At 45.6% G+C, this 18,965-nt stretch overlaps 1 long non-coding RNA gene across 3 annotated transcripts in view; it reads right to left on the bottom strand.

The window, feature by feature from the left end:
* The window catches only part of LOC102571410 (uncharacterized), a 73,360-nt gene that overhangs the window by 9,129 nt on the left and 45,266 nt on the right, over nt 1–18,965 (bottom strand). For all 3 annotated transcript variants that reach the window (XR_009455969.1, XR_009455970.1, XR_009455968.1), the window contains 3 exons: nt 18,191–18,255; nt 17,214–17,314; nt 4,394–4,480 (listed from right to left, as the gene is read on the bottom strand). This is a non-coding gene — a long non-coding RNA (uncharacterized LOC102571410). The remainder of the gene's footprint in view (nt 1–4,393; nt 4,481–17,213; nt 17,315–18,190; nt 18,256–18,965) is intronic.

Here is an 18,965-nt window from a genome sequence, read left to right on the forward strand (position 1 = left end):
ACATCACACCTGCCCAGTGTCATCCCCACTGTTTGTTTCTCACCACATACCATTTCCTTTATGGGAAAAGGGAATAGTCCTTCAAAAGTTACAGGGTCAGGCACCTGGAAAGCTTCTGGCTAATTTGTGTGGCTTACTGACGTGGAGATATGAAAGTAGTCTAGTAAGAGGTGACACAATTCAATGTTCAGACATCTAAGAACAAAATTGCAGGCTTTGGTCTTGCTTCAAGAATCTTCTTCTGTCTGGCTGAGAAGAGGAGTTTAAACCAACCTAGTCTGACACAGCACCTTACTGAGACTAAGCATCATCCAAAGTCTGATAGAGAGAGAAAGGGAAAGTGAAGTTTTGCATGGCATGTTTGGCAGTTTATATGTTTTTTCAAAGCACTCCAAGGAAATCCATGAGCCTCAAATTGACACAAACTCATAATTAAACTAACTGAATTTAGCTTCCGCCAGCCTAAAATGGCTAAGAATAAAACAGGTATCACAGGCATCTGGTGGGAACCAACAGCCCGGCTTCTAGAAGTAGGAGAAAGCAATGGCTCCTGCACACAAGGTGGCTATCTGCATACACGCCCACTGCCTCAGGTGAAGAGATAGAGAAGCGAGATTACAAAGCAAACGTGCTAACATGATTTACAACCAGGCAGGGCTGCTCCTGTGGAGAAAGAACTGAGAAGATGCTGCAAACTGTTAACCTGTGAAAGGCCAACTTTTATTTACATGTTAAAAAAACCCAACAAAATTTAAAGTGCAAATAACATCAAGGGCTCAAAAATAAAGGCCTTTTGTCCTCTGGGAGAGCCAGAGCAGGGCTTTTGGGAAAAATGCAATGAAACCATCTGTGAGCATCTGTGGTCCTTAATTTAAGCACAACCCTTGTAACAATTATTAAAAGCATAAATACACAGTGCCTTTGATTCAAGGATCTCAAACCTCTTCACAAACATTCATTGCTGCACTGCTTTAAAATGGTCATTTAAATATCTTGTTACATGAAGCAAAAAAGTAGCATTAATGCCTGGAAGGTTAATCACTGCTGATGCCCCCACGGGTAAAGTAGTATGTGTGGTCACTGCTGTCCAGAAAGCATGAGGAAAGGGGAAACGCTAACATAGCTGTAAAAGGATTTATGCTGCGTGAGGCTTGCTTCGACACAGGCACAAACAGGGAGGTGCAGAGCCTACTTGAGAGGAAGCAGCATCTGACTGATGCCTCTGGCTGCGTCTGTGGCTGTTGCACTGTAAGGCACGTTGGTGTGACTGTTAAAAGCAAGAAAGCAGCTCCTGGTTCCACTTTCCTAACCAGAGTCTGAACCTGACTAGCAAATCAAACAGGAGGCTGTGCTGCCGAAGACCAGCAAACCAGCAAGTGCAGGTTGGGGTTTCAGGGGTATCTCGTCAGAGCACAGGAACGAGTGTACCCAAAACACAGACCTTGTCTGGCCTGCCAGGCCACTTTAGAATAGCTTAGCTGCTGCTTTCACTTATTTCAGAACATTTATCTAACCCAAAAAACACTTCAGATACTGGACTACATCTCGTGCGTCACACTCCTGCCTCCCTTGAAACTATGAACTCACTGTGCTTCTCCGTGTCCATCGCTGGACCAGGAAGAGGTAGACAGACTTCAAGGAATTAAAGAGCAACAAATGTCACCGTCGGCAAGGGACGGGAGGGACCGACTGAAGCAAAGAGGATATGAGACTGCACAGCTTAGCTAGGTAATGGACTGGGGAACACCACCACAGGCTACTACTACCCAAGGGAAAACTCCAGGGAGAACGAGGGATTATTTTTCACAGTTTGAATGTTATAACCATTTGGCTGAACTGAAGACAAATAAATTCATGCTAAGTTTGGGAGATAATTCCTGCAAGTTACACGTAATATCAAGGTGCTGTGCTGTACCCTGCCCCCCCACCAAAATAGGGTGATGGTGCCATTTGGTGACCTATCTAAAATGCACTGGACAAGGCAGTAGTAATGGTCTTTTGGGAGAAAGACCAGTTGTGACCTACAGAAACAAGTCTTTCTACTCCTTTCTGCCTGGGGTGCAGTTACTGCAGTGGGATGAAAGCAGGAAATTCCAGTATCTTCTGACAGTATTCAAAAAGGAAATCCACACACTAAGCCTCTGCAGAACATGACCCGGGGGGGGAGGCCACAGACAACACGACACAATGGGAAAACGACGGATTTTATTTTTTGTACCGGTTTTAAGCCATGTTTTAATGTCGTAATCACAGAAATACTAGTGGAGCGAGTTCCCCACTCCACCATGGGAGCAAAGCTGAGGCACTCTGCTCATGTGCCCAGAGCTGGTTTCATACATACTATAGTAGAGTCAGACCCAACGCGTTAAAATGCATCCAGTGCATTAAAAACAATGTTGTGATGAGCCCCAGTACAGAGGCAAGGTTCACTGCTCCGTTAACTGTCCTTGTAGAACAACACATACCGTTTAACCTCATGTCCCATTCTCAACACACTGTCCCTTCTACAAGTCTCTGCCCATCACTGATCTGAGTCTCCTAACCCACCACAATGCTGCCATCTGGGAGGAGGTGGGATGGGGACTGCATCTCCACACACCAACATTAGACAATAGGACCAGACCCCTTGTCCCATCTCCAAGTGTACAAACCCATTGCTGATGAGTCCAGTCTGCTCACACATCAGTTACCAGTCTTATGAAACCTAAGATGTTATACTTGGTTTAAATAAAAAGAATAGAGGCAGATGCAATGAAACAATCCTCGGTAAAAGGAAGTGGTGGGGGTGGCAGAGAGAGAAAGGCCTAGAAGCCTGATGAGAAAGAGTCAGTCCCAGAGAGTCATTTGATACAACTCTATATGAACGGCTCTTCCTGCCACAACAGCAAAAGTGACCTGTTTATTTGCAGAACTGCTGTCCAGCATTTTTAGTCATTTGCCCCTTCCGTACTGTGCAGTTAGTAACACAGATGCTTTCAGACTTGCCCCATCCTTCCTTCCTGCAAAATTAAAATATGTCACTTTTCAGAACTGGCCAGGTTTGGCTGCATAACTGTTTTAGCAGGACAATGTCTGCCACTTTTCTCTGCATTTCTAGAGTTTAGAACGGGGTGGGCAAAACGCGGCCCACGGGCCGGATGCGGCCCGCCAGGCCATTCCATCCAGCCTGCGGGACCACTAAAAAATTTAGAAAATTAATATTTATCTGCCCTTGGCTGCCTGTCATGCGGCTTTTGAAGGCTTGCCAAAACTCAGTAAGCAGCTCTCCGCCCAAAATAACTGCCCGCCCCTGGTTTAGAAGGTGCCGGTGCCCATGTATTTTGCTTCTAGTACTTTAAATGCAGCAGGCTCAGTTATGGCTTTTGACCAGACAATGGGCTGTTGGAGAAAGAGGAGGTACACTGTCCTAATGGAGGGTCTACAGGCACTGGCAGCAAATATACACCTTCCAGAGGCACCAAGAGAAGAGTCACCCAAAGCTGCCTCAATCGGCAAGCAGGAGGATCATAAGCACATGTTCCACCTTACCAAACCTGACACAGAGCACTACTGGAACCCAGGGAGGAGTGTGGTTTTGAAGACCACGTGCAACACATCAGGCAAAAACACCAGACTGGAATCAGACAGGACAGGGATGGAGGAGTCACCAAAAGAGCAGCCCTTGTGGACCCCCATCACCAAGTCAGACAATGTCCCCATTAGTTCCTTTGGACAGTCACAGAGCACCCAAGCTAGTACAGTCGCACATCAAATCAGCACATCTGAAGATCTGATTTTGAGAAGTCGAGTGGAGAACAGAACCCAGATAGACCCAGAATGCTCCCACCACCCCGACGTCTCTGCCGCCTGCTTCTGGGTCCGTGGTGCATGGAGTGCATGGCGAGAGCAAGCATTCAGCTATATCTGTTCACCACGCTAGCTGGCAAAAGGCACCAAGTCAGATGACTTGCTAGTGAACAGATTGGCTAAAGAAAAGGTTCTTAACAGTGCCCTGGTGTGAATCCGGTTGAGGCTGAGGCCCTTTGAGGAAAGACTGTATTGAATGCATACGTTTGCCCATCCACTGGTACTAGTACCGGTCAGAAAATGCAGACACTGTGTCATCACCCATTTCTTGACATCTCTTCCCTGCTACTGAAGACTTGATTCCTCAGGAGGCAGGCTGTTCAGTCCTTACCTTTCTTGAATGGATGAAAATACCTCTTTGCAGAAGCAGACAGTACTAAAGTTACTGGACCATAATAAATTATACATACATACCTGCATACGTGTACACACACGCACACACGTAGCATTTTCTTCTAGTAAATGCTGAAGATAAGTGCAATGGTTGCGGCTTTAACAGAAACAATGGGAAGACTTCAATATGAATTTTCATTTTCAAACACAGTACCTGTCAAGCAGCTTCTCCTGTACAGCCTGCCAGGTCCTAACCTCAGGGTCCTTCACATCTCATGTTAAGTATTTTTTTTGTCTCTCACTAAAAAAGAACAGAAATGCTCCGTTAGGTGACTGTGATGTCATCAGTTATAGCAAGAAAACCAGAAAACCCCAACCTCAAATCCTGGCAAGCAAAACAAACAGGAAACGATGCATAAATATTTTGCTTTAAGACATTTATTTTGCCAGCACGTGCTGCACATTTGAAGTCTTAACCAGGTTGGTGATTTCTAATTTCTGCTTTCCTTTTCTGCCCGTTTTTGTTTCCCCCACAACCAAACGGCTCCCTGAACGTCCCACAGGCTGCTGTACATGGGACTGGCCCAGTTCGAGTATCTGGGGAGCAGAATTTGTCAAAACAAGTCTGCAAGTTCCTTGTTGAGTACAAAATGTCTACCACAAACATGTGAGGTTTCTGCCCCATGTCCCTTTTTACAGCAGGTAACAGGACAGCACTGAACGTTTGCTCTTGCTGCAGCACGGGGGTGATGCTATGGCAGGACAGCCTCGCCCAGCTAGCCAGAAACTGCACTTGCAGTGGCGTTCCACTTCCAAAGAGTTGTTTGTTTCTGTACAGCCAAAGCCCCCAAGCCCAAAGGGACACTCATACCTGCCAAACCTAATTCATTCAGGGGACTATGTTGAAATGCCAAGTCCCTGCTGGGATTTAAACAAAGAAGTTAAATGCAGATGAGGAGCTGTGGACATTTGGCAAGCATGATTACCAAGTTGTGGGCCTTGACATATTTTTAAAGAAGGTCTTCCCACAATGGCTGATCTCCCAGACAGCCAAACTAGAAGTTGCCCCAAGACTCTGATGAAAACCGGGGCAGGATCTTTTATAGCATCAGTCCCCGGTTCACATACAATCTTTATTTACTCCTTTTTTTTTTTTTTTTTTTTTTTTAACTGCTATATTTTTTTGGCTTGAATTTTACAACACTAAAGAAAAAAACAGCTTGGTATTGATCCTTTAAGGTTAAGATCTTGGTGCACTTAAATTATTCTAACCCAGAGAGTTTGAAATTTATAGTCCCTCTTGAACCTCCCTGCCTCACCAGCTTCCTTGGGAGGACTCTGCTGCAGGCTGCACGCCAAGTGCAGTAAAATTTAAAGAGGTGAGAGAGAAACTTCCCAGAAAATATAAACATTTCATGGAAATGAAATAAGTCTTCCCTTATAGGAACTCACCTCAGCAAGCTTTAGATAAATGGAAAGGTATTCAGAATTGTAAGTGGATATAAAGTGTGGTGTTTTAGATACATTTGTTTATGAGCAATGCAGAAATGAGTATTGTCTTAAGACCATAGTCACACAGCCAGGCCCTGTCAGTCCCCCCCGTCCTGAGGTCAGCAGTGAGCACTAAAGCACAAATTGCAGAGCCAATTGGCTCTGTTTTATGCCTCCCTCTAGGACGGATGGCAGCCGCACACACCTCAGCCCCCCCGCAAGAACAAATCCCCTGCTTACTGCAATCACAATACATGAACTCATACACCCAGTAAGGGATCTGAAGTATTCCCCAAGTTCAGAGATAGGAAATTCAGAATAATAGCAAATGAACAAGGCACTGGAAAGTACTTTCCTTCTGTGTCCAAGCTCTCTGGCTGACACAACACAGAAGCCACACTTTACTGCACAATAACAACAACTGGGAGAGGAATAAAGTGTGAGCATTAGAAGGGCTATAAATTCCACAGCCATGTTAGCCGGGCACCAGTTGCAGGGGCCTGCCTGTCTTCCCAGTTTCTAGGACCTACATTTCCACAGAAAGTTCGTTCCACGGCTGAAGAGCCAGGAAGCAGCTAGCAGAATGGCCGTCTAAAAGAAAGACCCGAGACTCTGGCAGGGAGGTGCTTGGCTGGGACCAGGCCAGGCAATCCAGTGGCCAGTGATGGCTCAGGCAGGCATGCAGCATTTGCGGAGAGTGATGCTGGTACCTCCCCCTCTCTCTGAAGGCCTATGGGATGCTGATGCTCTATACAGGATTTCTTCTCGGCTCCTCACCCATCTCCTTCAAATTCTAGGAAACCGTGGAAATGCTGAGGGTTGAGGGGATTGAGCGGGCTCTCTAGCCCATCCCTCTTCACTAGAACTGGATGGCTATCACCCACCCTTCATAAGCAAGTGTCGACTTTCAGCCTTGCCTAAGCTGTCCTTCCAGCACAGGCTTTTCCTATTATTTATCCAGGTTCTCCCTGCTGTATGTTGACTCTTCCCATCACCAACACAGAGTGAAAATCATTGCCCTTCCTGCCACATCTGTTTTGCCTCTGTGCTCTCAAGCCCCCTCCCAAAGTGCGCTTGTCCGGGGCTGGTATGGTGTTACAGCCCAGACAAAGTGGGACTGCAAGGCAGAGCACTCCCCGTCCGTCCGTCCCTCCCTCCTCCCCTCGGAGACATTGGTTCTCTCTCCCCCGCTCCTGCCTCACACTGCTTTTGTGTATTAAATGACTTTGTAAAACTGTTTGGGAGGAGACTCCAGGTGGGATTTCAAAAGTGCTTAACTGACTTAGACCCCTAACAAGCAATGAGATCCCACAGCTGTCTGGTACTCAGTGCCCAGTCAGACCTCATCGTCACCAGAACATTTGATTCCTGTCTGGACAAAGAGACAAGATGCCACCTGAATGCTACGGACACCCTTGGCTTTGGTGGCAATGACATACATGAATAATCTGGGTTATAAGACAATGAACATCGACAGGCCCAAGCTAGTGCAGGGGCTGTTTCCGTCCAGCTGGCTGAGTGCTTGCCCACATAAGGAACCTGCGTTCTGGTCCCACCACTGGCTTCTCCCTGTAAATTGTTAATTGGTTTGTACACGTTTGCATAAGAAAGTGTGTGGTGACCTGTATGCATGCACAGAAAAAACAGCACATGCCTTTAGCCATGTCTGCCATAGGCTCTGGCTTAGCAGGTATTCAAACATTCATGGGAAGGACAAGCTGGGGCCAGATCAAATCAAATAACTTCAACAACCCTTTCCCAGTTTCTGTGAACATTTAACCAAGTGTCTTTCTCCAGATTTCTGCCCTTCTGAGGGCCCTGTTTCTTTATTGCACATCATCTGTGTGCCACTGTAGTGTATATCAGGTCATTTCTGAACAAAGTGTAGTGACTACCAGAGGATATGACGTGACAAATTACACCACACCTCACACTTCCACGGCTGCTGCCAGAGGAGAGGGACGGAGCATTGGTGCTTACAACGTTCCTCTTATACAAGCAGGGCAACTGCTACCCTTCAAAGGGAGCAGAGCCCAGCTACGAAGGAAGAAGGCACAAGTTCCCGACACACTGAACCAAAGAGCCTTCCACTTGGGAGACATTCCTTTCTCCACACAGCAACGAAGTCCTGCTTGAGGGACAGCATGAGAGACTGTCTCCAAAATCACAATTCTCATATTTTCAAGTAGGAGTAGAGATGTGTTCTGCCCCAGTCAAGTCTCCTTCCAGCAGAGGGAATAAAGCAGCCTGCAGGAGGAAGGACTAACTAAATATTATCAAATAACCTTGATACAGCCGCCTTTCATCTCTGAGCCCCAATCCCATCATTTGTCCAGTTAGTTTGTGAGCACCCTGGAGCAAGGCTGTTCTTGTGCTGCCTCTCGCTTGGCTAAGACCTTGAGGTATATCTGCACATGTGGCTCAGCACACAGAAATGAAAAGGCATGTCCCTGCATTTTAGTGGGTGGGTTGTAGTTTCTAAGGTTAGGTTTTCCTTCACAAGCCGATCCTGCAGAAATGTAGGAACAACACCCTGCTTCACCAAGCAGCTTAGATATGTGCAATGTTTTCCCACCTCGCACTCTTGGGCAACGCAGTCAGAGATCACTCAGCTCAAATTTTCTGCTAAAGTTCACATTTTCCATTCTGAATGTTTTGGACTCTTGAATACTAGCAAGTTCCAGGCAAGTTCTTAACTGGAAGCTGAACTCTAACTTGGAACCCCCCCAATATCACCGATGTTTCTCAGACTGTCCTTTTAAAAAGAGCTTGATAGGAGAGTGTGTAAAACATTTTAAAAGAAAAACTCCCAAACCATACCTTCAAAGAGAAGATGATGCAACTGCATTACCCTGCATGTGAAAGGGTGGGGAAGAACCTAGAGACAAGCCAGTCAAGACTATAAATCTTCATTTCAGCAAGCTAGCATTCTAACAGGCATCCTCCTAGCCGGCCATCAGCATCAGGCAGTTCACAGGCACCATTCTTGAGGCCTGAAGCAAAGTCTATTTTGGAAAGATCCAGTAGTAGTTTAGCAGCTAAATCCATCACACTAATGCCAGGGATCTTAGAGGGGGCAGGACTACTGTACTTCAGCTCAGTCAGGAAAGCTAAATTCTCAATACCTCTCGTAAAAATGTTGTGCATGAATTTATTGATAGTTTCCTCATCTCCCTACTTTACCTGTGACAAGTTAGGGTGCTTTTAGTGTTTTGGGGCACTATGCCCTGTAGCTGTGCAATTGTTCACGCAGCTTTAATGACAGGGTAAACCAGCATTGTATGAAATGGTTTAGCCAGGAATGATCCTGCCCTGAACAGGGGCCTAGACCAGATGACCTCTTGAAGTCCCTTCCAGCTCTGCTTTTCTATGATTCAATGTGCTGGATGGAAGCAGTCCCTGAGATGAAGTGGATAGCGCTGGATCTGAAGACAGGCTGCTGCTCCGTTACGTATCAGCATTGGCTTCCCTGTGAGTTTAAGTCTAAATGCAATGACAGAGATGAGTCCAGCTTGTAGGCACCAAATGTGAACTCATGGGCAGGGCTGATGCTCATCAGGATGGACAACTGTCTTGCCAGACATGGAAGGCAGTTTGAATGTCTGCAATGAGACCAGCATTGCCCCAGACTGAGACTTGCTATTAAATGACTGACACCCAGGTCCCTGGGCATGCCTACCTCCTGCCCTACTAAGTGATCCACAGGTGCGGAGAGGGGATTTGAGCTGACAGCAGAAAGGACACTCACATGCCCAAACTATTCTTATTGGATCCACCCGTCAGCTGTTAGATGATAACAGTCTTCAACACCCAGCAACTTCAGTGGATTCAGACATGCAATTGAAAACACTGCCTTCCTCAGAGCTGCGCTCTCTTAGTCCAGCACGCCTCCTCCGCTAGCCACGTACATTCCTGCCATCTCCATGCCCCAGACGCCTGCCCATTCTTCTGCCCGGCTATTCAGGAGATGGCACATTTAGGTACCTTGGGGCCTGGTTCTTCTCCTACTGCTTTGTTCAAAGTTCTTCTTGTGTGGATATGAGGGGCCAGCCTGGTCCTTGTGAGCATGTTTTAGCACTTCTCAGAAGGTCTCACTTACAAACTGCCGACTGGAGTGTTAAGGCCCAGCTCTGGAGGGGAGGGAAGAACAGCCAGGGCTTGCTGTCATTGTAATATATCTGCAGTATCCTGAAGGCAAGCATGGGGAGGCAGAGGGACGGCAGCAGTGCTGCAGATTCACCCCACTTCGTGACATATTACATCCCAGAGTGAAGGAATTGCCTTGTAGGGAGCATAAATCAGGAGCCATTCTCAGCTTTTAAAAAAGTAAAGTTTGTATGAATATAATTATAGACTCTGATGCAAATAAAACAAGATGTGACAGATTTAGAAGGCTGCCACTACTAAGCTGCTGCTATAAAACTTCAGTAAGTGACTAGCAGTTGGCAAGAGGTTCAAACAGGATCCTGCTCTCACTAGACATTGGATACTGTGTCCAAGATGTCTCTTTTTAGAGTTCCTTTTGCTGAACTCTGCACACTTTAAACACCAAAAAATTGGTCTGTTCACTTTGAACCACATCATCTAAACCGATTTCTCTCTTTGGTTCATTTCACAGTATCAGCCCATGTTTTTTTTCACCTACCTGAAGATGCAGGACCTCCACTGCAAAGGATTTGCTGCTTGTATTTCTTGAAGGTGATTTTATCATCTTCACCGTAATGCCTGTATTTCCATTGTCAATACCACTAACAGGGTAAAATAGCTCACCTTGTCTCTAAGTCAGGGTCTGCTCTGCCCACCTGAAACACTGCCTCACTTCATCTCAATTAGCTCCAAGTAGCAATAGTAAGTGGAATGTGTATCAGCTGCTCAGATGATACTTGCTGTCAGCTCAGCTGTGATCTAAGCCTCGGCTCCTGGGAGCTGCTTGAAAGCCTAACAGTTATGAAGCAGAGGTACCCAAGCACATACGACTGCCAGTGAAGCCAACGGGCATCTTTGACTCAGGTCTCCTGCCCAGAATCCTGAGCAACTTACCCATGATGACATGATGGCAAAGGGTACGTAAAATCTGGGGGCATCTGGCTCCTCGTCCTGCATGCTGATCTGTAGCCCTCCTGTCTCTCATTAGCAAGAAACAGTTCCAAGTGGTTCAGTTTTAAACATGCTAAAAGTGCTCTGAAATTTGGGCCTATCAGAGTGCCCAGCTTTAAATCCTAAAACATCTGTCCCTACTGTTTCCTGAAAAACCGCTCTCAGATATTTATAACAAAACAGGGTTTGAACACACAGGCTATTGTGCATCTCCCCAGATATTGTCTAAGGCTCCAGCTCTACTTAACAGACATAACAGTATTAATTTTATGGCAGGTTCAGGGGCTGGAGCTGGCACATATCTGCTGGAGGACTGCCCTATCCAGAGACTTGCAGAACTGGTGGATTCTTTGGTATTTGAGGCAACTGTAAAAATCTGCTTCCTTCTGTTACAAGTCACCCTCTTCCCCTCCATCACCTAGATTGATTACTTTGCTTCCTATCGCCACGAATCTGCACGGAGACAACATTCTGAGCAAGCATAAATTATAACGTGGAGTTTCCAACGGTGCATTTAAGCAAACTATAATTACAGAGGGTTACTACCAAAAACACTTTTCAACACCTTCTCACTAGGTCTCCCACAATATGTTACTAAAATGTATAGCCTTCTTTGTTACATTTGTCTCCTAAATGAGCCCATTTCCAAGCTACCCCAGGGTGACCTCTAAAAATGCATGGAAGTTGCATTATCCTCTATATATGCTACTGTTTGTAATGCCAATCACTTTGGCCTTCACAGTGATGGAAGGGGGCGAATGAATAGGCCATCCTCACATAGGTAGGGATGCTGACTGCACACTGTATACCATTCACTGCACTAAGTAACATGCCTACTTGCACACTTTTTTTTCTTCTCTTTCCAGGACAGAGGCCTGTAGCATATGCATGCCTGCCCGTTGTAATGCTGCTGGGGTCAATTAGGTGAAAAGTTGCCGCACTGTGCTGTGGTACCAGGTAGCTGCAGGATCACTGGTCCCTCCTTGAGCACCACAGCAGGGCTCTTTGGGTCCCATGTGCAAAGCTCCTTTGAGATAGGGCAGGTCAGAGGGTCCTGTCCCTTTGGTGTCAGTCAACAAAATGAGGTTCCAGCTGGCCTCACACAACCAGGCAGGGACGCAGTTATCAGTGCTATTTGGTATCTGTGAAGTGCCAATAGTATGCTCCATGCAGCCCAAGCAGGGGTCCTGCAGCAGACGCAATGCAGGCTGGGCACACAGTGTGCCCCTCCAGAAGGCCTAGCCAGAGCAGTGCAAGCTTGTTTCCTTACTCATCCTGCATGCGTCATCAGCGAGTCATGGCCCTAACATGCTCTGGGAGGAATCGATCTCTTGCCACCTGGGGAAGAGCATCCACGTGTCCTGTGCATATTAGAAATCTATGTTCAGCTCTACAATATTCCTCTTGCACAGCACGAGAGAAGCAAGATCCACACAGGGGTAAGTAGTCTTCTGCCAATTCCTGTTAGCAGGAGGTAGAATCATAAGGCAAGCATGGCTCTTCTGTTCCACCAAGCTGCAGGAGATGACCATGACCCTTTGATCAGAGGGAACTTGAGTCAAGGCTCAGGGACCCTGCAGAGACTTGGCCAAAAGCCTCAGCTAATTCTCAGAGAGTCAGCAATTAAGTCAAACTCCAGACAGGGGACGTCTCACCTGAGACTGCCCTGTTCCAGATCTGCTCTGTACAGGCAGATGTGCTCAGAGCATTTGCAGTGAGGAGTGATACTCCTGGACATCTCAGCGGCAGTGTGAGGCTCCATTGCTGCTGTTCCCCTTCTTCACGCTGCCCCCAAAAAGGGGTGGGAATGTCCCCACTTGTTTCTGATGCAGACTGACATGGGCATTTTGGCTGCCTACACACGTGCTTGTTCATGTTCCAAGCAGAACACACGTAGCGGGCTCGGTTAACTGAATCTGCTCCACGCTCCACTTAGAATGCTCCCCCACCTTACCATCACGTGTATTAAGCTCCCATACATTTTTAAATGACCGTGGGGGCACTTTAACTAAACCTTGTTGAATGAGGTTTAGATTAAAAAATGGCCACAGAACACTTCAAGTGCATGAGGCCTTAATATATTAGTATTCACGTACTGTCTGGGAACCACTCTATTTAAAATGCACCCCCAAGCACATGGTATAGGTAGTGTTTAAGTCCATATTAATTTGCAGAAGTTATTCTCAATTTTGAGAGTAATAAAGTTTTGCAAACGACCTATTTCTCAATCCTATTGAAAAAGAATCTCCAATGACGTGATACAATCTGCAAGAGAAGGCTGAGAGGTGATCTTGTGGCCGTCTACAAACTCATCGGGGGGACAACAGGAAATAGGGGATATGATGTTTACCAGAGCACCCACCAGGGTAACTAGAAACAACAGCCACAAACGGAAGGAGAGCAAATTTAGACTGGACATCAGGAAAAAATTCTTTACAGTGAGGGTTGCCAAAATATGGAATACACTTCCAAAGGAAGTGGTGCTTTCCCCTTCCTCGGTGGTATTTAAGAGGAGATTGGACAAACACCTAGCTGAGGTCATCTGACCCCAGCACTCTTTCCTGCCCAGGGCAGGAGGTTGGACTCGATGATCTAATAGGTCCCTTCCGAGCCTAACATCTATGAAATCTATAATCCTGTGCCAAATAGCAGGCACTTTTCAGCATAGCCTGTGGGATGATGGAAAGGTTGTTTGTTCCAGGACAAGTGCTGCTCTCAGAGGGCCCCAGAGGTCTTGTCCACCCAGCTGAGAAGGAATGAAAAGAGGAGTTCAGGAGCAGCCTATAGTAGCAGACAGTAACCTAGGACAAAAGCAGAACAAGAAGTGCCAACCTAGCCACTTCAGGACAACTGGCACAACTATCATGCCACTGCTGCTGCTGGCAAAGTCTGGGCTCAAGCTCTTGGAGGACCAGTGCGACTGCTGTGGTTCACATTGTTCAGCAAAACAATTAATACAATCAATTACATTTCAAGACTGTCTTGTCTTGTGAATCATTGGGCCATTAACCTGAGCAGCCCCAGTGTATATTCCCACCATCAACACTGCCTGAATAATCCCCAGGGGAGTAATTAAAAGCATATCACATGGAGAAATGTGTAATGCATTATTGGATCCTAATAAATACAGCAACCCTCTAGCACACTGACAGTGATTTAGAAAGGAGCTGCTAGATATGAGAGAAAGAGGGAGGGCAAGAAGGGAGATGTGGGGGTTGTTGCTGCTAATCCTCTGCTGTAAATTTACAGGACATGCATGTATCTCTTTATCCCCTGACATCCATACTGAGGCTAAAGACAGGTAGCAGAAGTGAAGAATGAGCTCAGTCACTGAAAGTCAATGGGACTTAGGCTCTTCCGTCTATTAGTTTTGAACACCGGACCCAACTGTTTAAGGGACTTAGGCAACAGTGCCAAGTGAAAAAATGCCTAAAAAAAACTTTACAAGTCTGGACCATCACCCCTCCACCAAAGTTTCCCATTACTGATACTCAGTGGGTATTGCAGTTATTAATAATGCTTCAGACAGAGCAGACGTTATGGAAATGCCAAGTGTTACAAAGGCAGGTTAAAACATCTGGAGCAGCGGGATGGTTTACTGCAAGAGGCACCCATCATTGCCGGCCCTCTGCTGACAAGGCCTCGCTCAAGAGGCAGTGCTCTCATGGCCATGGAAGATTATAGAAGGGAAATAATACTCAGCTCACCTGCCTTTCCTTTCCATTCCTTTTCTTTTCATTCTTATAAATCACTTACTGTCTTCTTTGAAAGCCTTGATTTAATCTGCACATAGAATAAGTTAACTATATTTTGCTAGGAGTTAGGTAGTCATGTAAAACAGAAACATGAGGCTAACATCTTACTATAGTTTTTGTGGGCAAATATAATGACTAATATTGTTCCCTTCCTCTCTGCTGTGTGCTTTGTCCACCAGCTGTAAATCTACTTAAGTTGGCTAAATATGTTCTTCAGAGAATCATGGAGGTTTGAGATGCAAAAGACACAGGAGCATCCCATCCATCTCTGTCCCCCACAGTCCAGAACTCGTCCTGCTGATTCCACTAACTTTATCTTGTCACCTAGTTGCTGATGGCTTGTAGGTTAACACAGTATTCTGGCTTGCTGCTCTAAGGAAACTATACAAAGCTCCTGTCCGGTCAGTCCCACGGCATTCCAGCGGACTCCTCTGAAGAAACAGTGCTGAAGTGGCAGCAGATTAACTTTCAGTGGCACAAGTCTAAAGCCGCATCCAAAGTCCAGCATCAGCAGGCCAAAAGGCAATTGTTCCCTGCCGTACTGCAATTTCCTCGTTCTACAATTGAGCCCCCCATTAACTTTCATAGGTAGCAACTTTCCTGCTAGTTTTAAAAAGGTTCTCAAAGTCCAAGCACCCAGGAGTTCGAGGCATGGACCAGTGCCCCGGTGTTCTTGGTGCTTGACAGACACAGAACAGACAGACCCTGCCCCAAAGAGCTGTATGCATTAAACAAGAGACAACTGACGCATACAGACAGGAAGCAATGAGACAGTCCTGGTCAGTGCGACAGGCAGTAGTTAAACAGCCTTAACACTGCTGAGCTTTAAGACAAGGGTTGGAAAAAATGCCAAGTTTGTTGGTTTGTGGATGCCAACAGAGCACAGGGCTGTGACATGCTCAAAGAGATATGCTAAGAAAATGATCCTTGAAGCAGTCTTCTAATGAATACAAGGGGCAAGACTGCATTTGTCATGGTGAGGGAAAAGGATGTTGCAGTAATACACACACGAGAAGTAAGAGTCATGAAATGATCAGCCCATGGACGAGGGTTTATAAATGACAAACCAGGCCACAACTAAATCAAACTACAAACTAAGGTACAAGGTACCTTACTCAGTGCTTATATGTTTGTGCCTCAGTGCATACTTATTTGCAGTGCCATGTTAATGATTTTCAGTCATCCTAATTGCATTACCTAACTGCTAACCAAACTTGCAGCAGGCAGGTCCTCTGCTTGGCAGATCTATCAAGTTGTTCAAAAAGCAATCACCACGTGAGCAAAAGGGAGAAACAAATACAAAGTTAAGGGTGCAATCAGGTGCAAGTGCTAACTGCCACAATATGCATCTACTATGTTGTATATGGAAGCAACAGTTAATACAATTGGTGCTGAATTATAGCATACAAAAAAAGAATAGTAATAGATCCTCAGAGCAACCTCACTGCATGCCCCCCACCTTCTTTTATTCAGTTTCAGAATAAACAGATCCACTTGATGCTGAAACCAAGGCTTTAGGATTCCTATTAGCTCAAGAATAAATCCCACAATGAGCATGGACCTTAAAAGGCATCCTCACAAATGAACTAAAACAAACAGGAGGTTCCCTACCTACAACACTATCACTAGAGAATACAGTTCCTACCTTTCCATCCACAGGGAAGGGATGAACACAAATACACAACCCTGGAGTCCCTGATCTGTCATGGCAATAGTTTATGTGAGGTTGTAGAATACCTAGCTCCCACTGATCTGAACCCTACGTAAAAGCCTAGGCCAGGGCTGTCCAACTGGCAGCCGGCCAGCCACGTGTGGCCTATGAGAGGTTAGTTAAGTAGCAGTCTCTGGGCTCTTGCCCGGTTGCCAGTCCTCCACTGCCCTGCCTGCAAGAGCAGCCCCTTCCCCTAGCCAGAGAGATGCCTCCCTCTCATGCTGCCCTGTAACAATCACATTGCAGCCTCTTAAGTGTAAATGTCAAGATGATCAAACATCCAGAGGATTGCTGCCATTGAACAAAGCAGCATCTGCTTTCCCCACTTGACCTCTTTGTATCATATCTCCCTGCCTGCCCAAGGACTATAGGGGAAGGTTGTGTACAATGAACACCTAACAGACAGAAAAGAACATTTCTCCCATGTTGTGAGGTGTCATATGGACACTGTCATTAGGTGTTATCACATAATGACAGGGACACAATGATCAGAGCTCGTGCCTCTGCACATCTGCACTGCCAGCTAGCTCCGACTGCAAAAAATGAAACCCTGCTGGCTGGTCATAAAATTAATGTTTTGAAAAGGCACACTTTATAAATTCAAAATGATGAAAATAATGAATTAATAAATAGATTGTAGATTCTTTCTACCCCACTAAAGCTGTCGGGAAGAGCTGGCATGGTGAGAGCAGGAAAAGGAGGTACATTCCAGCAGTGAGTATGTGACAGACAATGGAGATGACATTTTTCTAAGGAAGAAGAATAGGTCAAGTAGCCTTCCTTTCCAATAGAATAAGAAATGTAATGTCAGCTTAAGGAACTTAAAAGTTGTTAGCAGTTATATATTACCAGCAACATATTTTACACTAGGCAGCTATGAAAAAAAAGAGTAATAAAAAATGCAATTAAATGTCTGAACTGTTGCTATTTTGGAAATTAAAACAACACACAGTATCCTTGCTGCAGCTTATATTACTTACTTATGACTTGTGCACAGTTATTTTCACCAGTTTAACCATGCTTCTTTTCCATAAAAATCTGTTGTTAATAGGTCTCTTGGGAACTCTGAAAATAACAAGATCTGTAATAAAAAAATTAATAACAGTGAGAGCAAACTTAAGTTAGAAAACCTTTTTAGAATACATTAAAGGTTCTATTTTGAAAAAGAAATATTTGCACAGAAAATCTGCACTGTTTGATTTTCTACACAGCACTGTGCAGCAGGTAAATCAAAACCACCACTCTCTGAAAGAAAAAAAGGAAAAAGTGCAAACTCCAGGAGGGGCAGCATGAGCATGGCACAACATCACTGCTGATGGTCACTGAGAACAACACAGGATGGATTTTCTGTTGCTTAGTTTCTTTAATTATTTCTCTCGATTCAGTAATGGAAAACAGTAAGAGCTGCCAGGTAACAGATTGGTTACACACACATTATTTCTATGTACAGATGCATTCAATGCAATAAAACTTCTAAAGACAGTACATTTTGAATCTGTCTCATCAGAAACCACCGAGTAGTCGATTCGTGTGGTGCACACACCACAAAGAGAAGGTATGCACTAAAGGACACAGGAATAACCCTGGTTCTACAGGATTTCCCACCACAACAAACTAAGCTGCCTTCTGGTAGAATCCATTGTTCTGCACCTCTGTGCTTTCTAAAGCTAACGACAAGCATTCTCCAACTAATATATAAAATCTGTCCTTTATTTATAATAGTAATGTACAATGCCTCTTAGGCATGACCTTTTTGCTATATCCTGGAACTAGATTCACAGTTTTCCACCATGCAACGTTGAAAGGTCTAATTTATGAAATCACAATGTTAGGATAAGTATGATGAAGTCCTGTGGGTATGTTGTGCAGGAGGACATAACAGATGATCACCATGTGCCTTATGACACATGCATCTATGAATGCTGCAAACTAGGGTCCTGGCAGCCTTGGCTCTTACCGGTTTGCCTGTTCTCCGCTGCTCATCCACTTAGACAGACTTCTGTTCACCTGGCGGCTCTGATCCTGCAACAAACGTCACAGAGCACTGACAATTGTGATTCTATGCCAGGAGGCCTAGAACAACCCACTGTGAGGAGAGATTTAACAAAGGCAGTGAGCTCTGGCCACTCTGCATGGTCCTTAGACTGGTGTGGCCCACCAGCTGAGTAACCTGTGTGCAATCCCTGCACTCAAGGGAGTGCAGAGGTCACTCTGTCCCCACCCCCTTGAGGTCCACTGCCAGTCCATGCCCTGTAGTGGACCAGGCTGTGCTCCTAAAGGTACAGTAACAAAGGGTGTGTGTAGATGAAACGGGCGCCCTCAATTGAAGTGGTGGTGCCAGAAGTTCCTGTGCTCCAGGGGCAGAGCTTGGGCTGGTGGGATCATGCCCCGATAGTACTCTGAACTGTGCCCCAATCACTGCAGTCTCACTGCTGGTTGGGACATAAGAAAAACTCTCCTCTCTCATGCCTAAGAGGCAACAGATTTAAAACCAACACTCTTTTTACCCTTGAATAACCAATGTAACTCACTGCCAGAGAATACCGAGACAAAAAGTATGGGTAACAAATATCTGTTGTGCAAAGACCCTCATGAAGTAATTACATAATCATAATTTATGACATGTTCTGCACCTTCACATGCAGCACCTTGCAAAGCAGGCTAGGCAGACTACTTATCTGATCCAAGTGACTGTGCCCATGTCCCTCCACCTGACTAAATCACTAGGTTTG

Source organism: Alligator mississippiensis, chromosome 12, assembly GCF_030867095.1.
Source record: "Alligator mississippiensis isolate rAllMis1 chromosome 12, rAllMis1, whole genome shotgun sequence".
Taxonomy (NCBI): Eukaryota; Metazoa; Chordata; order Crocodylia; family Alligatoridae; genus Alligator; species Alligator mississippiensis.